We start from the raw sequence: 6000 nt of genomic DNA on the forward strand, positions 1-6000 counted from the left end.
GCGTCTGGTTAGAGCCGCGCTCCGGCGCTGATAGCCCGGCTTCAGCGTCTGGATCGATACGCTTTGGCGCGGATAGTCCCCAAAAAAAAAAAAAAAAGTAACTCCGCCAAAGTGAGTCTTTTAAGGTCACTTTGCCGGTCCCAAGCCCGGGTAAAGGAGGAGGGTTGAACGAAGAATAGCAGTTCCCTAACGAAGAGTGTTAAAATGATTCACATTCATTACTCAAGTAGAAGTATAGATACTGGGGATGAAGTATCAACTCAAATATTTTAATTAAGTAAAAGTATAAATATTGAATATAGTAATAATATAACGTACCAGTCAAAAGTTTGGACAAGATTCGATTCGATGTTGCGGATCTGCAGTTCTGTTTTGAATGTTAAATGCACTTGTGTTATCCACAGCACATAGTGGATTTTTTTTTGCAACTGTTTTTTCTTATTCTTTGAAGTGTCTATTTTAAGATTCTGACAGGTAACGGGATGAAATAATGTCCTATGACATTTATTTTTAACCCTTTAATGCATCTATGCCAATTCCGAACCGGAAAAAAATGATGAAGAAATTGGCATAGCTCCTTGAGTTAACAACCTATACATATAATGAGCACACCTTTCCATACATTTCTGGGCCAAGGAATTTAACATAATAGTTATTTTAAGTTTTTAACATATTTCGAATTAATTCTGGGACAAAAATATAAACAAATTAGCAGAAAATTTTCATTTGCCTGTGTGTTTTTACATTATACTAAAATCCTGTGCATTAAATAAAAACATCTTGAGATTTTTCTTAATCTTTGAAGTGTCTATTTTAAGATTCTGACAGGTAACAGGACAACAAATGTCCTTTGGGGCTTATTTTTAACCTTTTACTACATCTCCTTGGCCCAGAATTGGAAAAGTGTACTCACTTTTCCAATTCTGGGCCAAGGAATTCAATAGAATGGTTGTTTTTAAGTTTTTGACTTGATGATAAAATCCAACAATGTACTAAAAATTAAGTACTAGTATAGTGGGGTACTAATAATTTTAATCCTCATTATCACCATTGAAGAGATCATCAAAGTCTATCTTTTAAATCTTTATCCCTTCCTCCTGGTCACCTGTCCCCTCTCCAATCAATTATGTCTCTTCTGCTCTTGCAAAAATGTCAACAAGAGAAGGAGAGAAGATGGGGCTGGGTAGTACTTTATTTTTAGGACCTGCCCATCAAACTGTGTCATCACAGACAAGAAATCTGATTTCACTCCATCTTCACCCCTTCAATCGAATAGCTTTAACCACCTTGCCTTCAGAAAGATTTCTTTTAATTTGGTCCATAGACACATCCAAGCATATGTCTTTAGAAATTACCAACACTTAATGTTTTAGCTCCTGCCACACCCACAATGTCAGCTTTCAGATCAGCAGTTAGTTTAAGGGGGCTCACATAAGAAACTGCTTCAGATTCAAATTTCAGAACAACCACATACTCCTCCTTCTTCTCCCCATCCTCTTTAGATTCCCCATCATCGCGCCTACCTTTCTTACAAACTGTATGCCATTCTCCTCTGTCCCCCCCAACCCCCGCCTTAGTTTTGAAACAGGTCTGACTCGCTGCCTGACCCCTCGTCACTTCCTTCCATTACTACTCAGTCACAGCTCAGTTTCCGCCAACTGCCAGCCGCCGGGCAATGCTGCGTGTCACTGTCCGATGACAATTATATCATTTCCTCTACGTTACTACAGCTACTAGTTTCACTCCCCAATTTGTACTATGTATGCATAGTAAAAGTAAACAGTTTTAAACAGCCAGTTACTAAGTGAATTAGACAAAGGGTTCCAGCGGGTGTCTGCTATTAATTCACATTTATCATTACATATTTAACATTTTAGCTGCACATTTGTAGTCTAGGTCGACAAGTACAAGAGTAAAATCACTTATTTTATTCAAAGTAGATTAGATTTAATAGATAGTGAAACTGAATCAGTGAATGCCTTAGTAATGTAATTTGCTAATGTTGATTTTTCAAGGTAAATTATACAAAACATTATACAAGTATTATAGATAAATGGTATTCTCTGGGTCACCTGGGTGGGTCGTTTTTTTTTTTGTTTTGATATTTAAAAAAATGATTTAATTTAATACAGTTATGATGGTTAAAACATGTAACATAGGTTTTTTATTTATGTTAAAATCTCTTTTTTTGATGTCATGATTGTGGATGGTGACATTGCAATACATTTGTAAAATCATGGAACAAGAAGCCACCTTTAAAGAAATAAATATTTACATTAAGTTGTGATGTGGTAATGTTTTCCAAATCACCATAACGGACATTAATGAGAGTGTGTAGTTGTGTATGAACTTACCTTGTTGTTCTTTCTCTAAGAGGGCTGGGGGTCCAAATGGGACCGATCTGAAAGTGCCACCTGTTTTAACCCCACCGGGAGGATCCACCGTTGGGGAGAGAACAGGGTTCCCTTTTATCGGGGAAACCTGTAAAAATGAATACATATAGATTATAGAGTTTGGCCAATCCTTATAATACTTACTGGTAATATTTGTTTGTAATAACCTGGGTTCAATCATTATTCAGTTCACATTTTTTCCCAGATGGAAGTCTGAGTCTGGTTCATAAATAGTGTGTATATAAATATATGACCTATACCATCCGTTTCTTTTCTGTTTTATACAGTGTTTTTGTTTGTCTTTTTCCAAATTGTGTGTTTGCATCCAATCTCTGGAGCCACTTAAATGTATGGTCCACCCCACACCCAAAGACCTTTCTATTTAGCCTCACATAAACCCAAAATCCCCAAGTGGGGTAGCAACAACATTCTGGACATACTGTCTTTTATCATTACTTTGATATATAAGAAGATGTATTGGACCTATATAGAGTCGCCCTCATTATAGATTTCTTTTGTTTTTGTATTTTTGTCATATGTACATTTTCAGATTATCAAGCAAACTTAATAATCAAACCAATCAGTGGCGTGCACAGACATTTTGGGGGGCAAGTGCTCAGGGGGGAAAAAGGGCACTTTTTAGTGCATGTGGAACACTTCATTATAAAAAAAATTACACACACATGTTGAATGAAATTTGACTTTTATTTGTAACATTCTCTAAACGTGAGTTGTCAATGGAAAAATGTCACACCACCAACTGATAAAATACATAGTAGTTTGGTGCTGTATGAGACATATTACTGCACAACAAACTGATTTCAGGTTGGGTTTAGAGGGCAAACGGTAGGATTTTACTTGATGTGTATGTTACGTGGCTGGTGGGACTGTTGCCGTGCGTGCTGTGCTGAAGACTTGCTGAACTGAACTGCTGCTGCAGTGCATCTAGTGTGACTTGCTAGCAAGGACGTAGGAGCAGGTTTGATATTGGGGAGGACACATCTATAATGTAATATAATTATAATATAATATAAAGTAATCTGCTCATTTGAATAAGCCCATTTTATAGTCTCTTAAAACAACATTTGTGGAATTACCTTTAATCACAAATAAACCATTATTTTTGTACTTCTGTTTATTATTAGTTACATCCAAGTAAAGGTCACTTTACAAACTAAACATGTTACTCCACTTTACATTTACTGATGATAAAAAAATATATACGTGCAATGTCTGAACTATATATAAATATATGAAAAAAACTGATGAGGTATCACCTAATGTTTAAAAGAATATAACAGATATTATTATTATTACTATTATTGTTATTATGTATTGGCATGTCAATTCTGTTGTATTTACGTTATTAGTACATTTACGCCACCTTTTTCAACTAAAAGTACTTATGATGGTGGTCTTTTACGTAAAAGAATGTAACCTTATGTTTCATAGAGATTTTTAGCAGATGTTAATATAAACTTTAGATGACCCAAACCCTCCTAGTCTGTTAGTGTGGTGGAAAATAATGACAAGAAGAAAGAAATATTCAGAGTCTCTGAGTCTTGATCAGAATGAGTAACAAGATTTATTGAGAAGCCACACGTAATGAATACAGAGTGAACTCCTGCCTCGCAAGAGTGCCAGCTCTCTTTATACCCCATCCTTACTATCTTGCTTTCCCAATTATGGGCACAGTGCCACCATTGTGACACGTCAACTTCTTCTGACATGTGATATGACATAATCCCTTAGTGAGCATCTCAGGCTGGTTCTCAAAATACTGCAAGCAGGAGAGGGAGGTGGCTCTGGCGCCAAGGCTTGCAGATACGACAGCTGTGACGTACATTCCTTTAACACACACACACACACAGACACATACTGCTGGCGCCAGATAGAGAAAACTCTCACTCAGCATTTCAGAGATGCTTACTGAGGGTAAAATGTTCAGTTCAGTACACATTATCATCACATAGAACAAAAAGTAATATCATTAATAGTCGTCATTGTCTATGAATCATCACACGTCATTGATTATGAATCATTTCAATAAACACCTTCCATCACACTCCCCCCTTTGATTCTGAATCAATAATGAAATTTTCTTTTTACAGCTAATTTTCTTTATCTTCATTAAACAAACGGTCCAGCCCAAATGCAGTATCTAACTCTATTGTATCTACTGTAACTTGCAGGAACTGGCCTTTCTTCTGCATATGGCGGAACAAAAATGAATAGATATATATTAGAAAAGAGTAAAAGTACATCAACAAATAAAATCTCGATAGGTCAACACATTCGCGCGCGAGAGAGAGAGAGAGAGAGACAGAGAGAGAGAGAGAGAGAGAGAGAGAGAGAGAGAGAGAGAGAGAGAGAGAGAGAGAGAGAGAGAGAGAAAGAAAGAAATAAACTAAAGCCAGTCGAGGGCCAGAGAGAATTCCTCATACTTCATCCAAGCAGTTATACATTTTGCAAATGACATGTGATTGTACAGAACTTATCAATATGATTACGTCAGCAGAGTCCAGTTAACAGCATGTTGTCCAGTTTTAATGACGTGATTAGCTCCAGCCTGTCTGAGCAACAAGTTCTTAACACAGCAGACAGTCCTTAAGTGTCCTAAAGTCTGTGAGAAGATGAGACAGAGGAAAAGAGTGGATGGAAAGATCTTCTGGCTATCTGAGGAGAGGTTTCCAGCACTTCACTCAGATAACTTGTTGTCTCCTAGTTCATATGCACTGGTCCCAGAACAGCAGAACAGCAGTGAAGCTTCTCTGCCACTCAGGGTCACGTTCTCCTCACAGCTCTCATTGTTGATGAAAACACTCTGACCTTCCTGATTCCTGAAAAAGTAAAAACAACCTCCAAAGCCTTGTCATAGTGACAGTTAAAAAGAGAGCAGAGATCATAAGGTTATTAAGTGAATTATAATGTGAACAGTAAAAATAATAACTGTATATATAAATGTATAAACATTTAAGAATAAGAGTGTGAAGGTGTGGTTATCTCCAATCATACCCTTCACTCCCCCCTTCTAGACCAAATGGAATCATCCAAGATTCCATGATGGTCTACATAACGCCTAAGAAGCCCCGGGAGTAATGACAAGTGTCCGCATACAGAGCATGAGAACAAGTGTTTCTTCATCTCAGCTGTGGACATGCTGGGGCCTATTGCACACCAGTCCCCACGCCGGACTCTCCCTGCCTCGTCATGCCCACCATGGATCTGAGAAGATTCATAAACAAATTTTACTACATTAACTTTCTCTTTTTTTTTTTTTTCCAGAATTACAACATGAAGTTTAAAAGTGTTAAAATCAAGTCAATGTTTTTCAACATTGTCACTGTTTTCGCTCTAGACTATAGAATACATAGTCTCAACATTTATTTATCAAATGCCTTCATATTTTCTTTTAACCTTTCACATTGTCTAATTTAATCTTCAACCACAATAATGTATATATTTTTTATGCATTAATTAGGCATTTTCTTACACTAGATGCTGAGAAGCTGATCTACACCTTTGTTTTGATTAGAGTATTGTAATGCATTATTCTCTGGATTACAATTATTATTCTCTACAATTTACAAATTACATCTTGGTCAAA

At 36.8% G+C, this 6000-nt stretch overlaps 1 long non-coding RNA gene across 1 annotated transcript in view; it reads left to right on the top strand.

Annotated features, from left to right (window-relative positions):
• The window catches only part of LOC125803883 (uncharacterized), a 37656-nt gene extending 31946 nt beyond the window's left edge, over nt 1-5710 (top strand). Inside the window, exon 2 of the long non-coding RNA XR_007440240.1 lies at nt 5387-5710. This is a non-coding gene — a long non-coding RNA (uncharacterized LOC125803883). The remainder of the gene's footprint in view (nt 1-5386) is intronic.
• Nucleotides 5711-6000: the final 290 nt, after the last annotated feature.

This window comes from Astyanax mexicanus, chromosome 8 (assembly GCF_023375975.1).
Source record: "Astyanax mexicanus isolate ESR-SI-001 chromosome 8, AstMex3_surface, whole genome shotgun sequence".
Classification (NCBI taxonomy): domain Eukaryota; kingdom Metazoa; phylum Chordata; class Actinopteri; order Characiformes; family Acestrorhamphidae; genus Astyanax; species Astyanax mexicanus.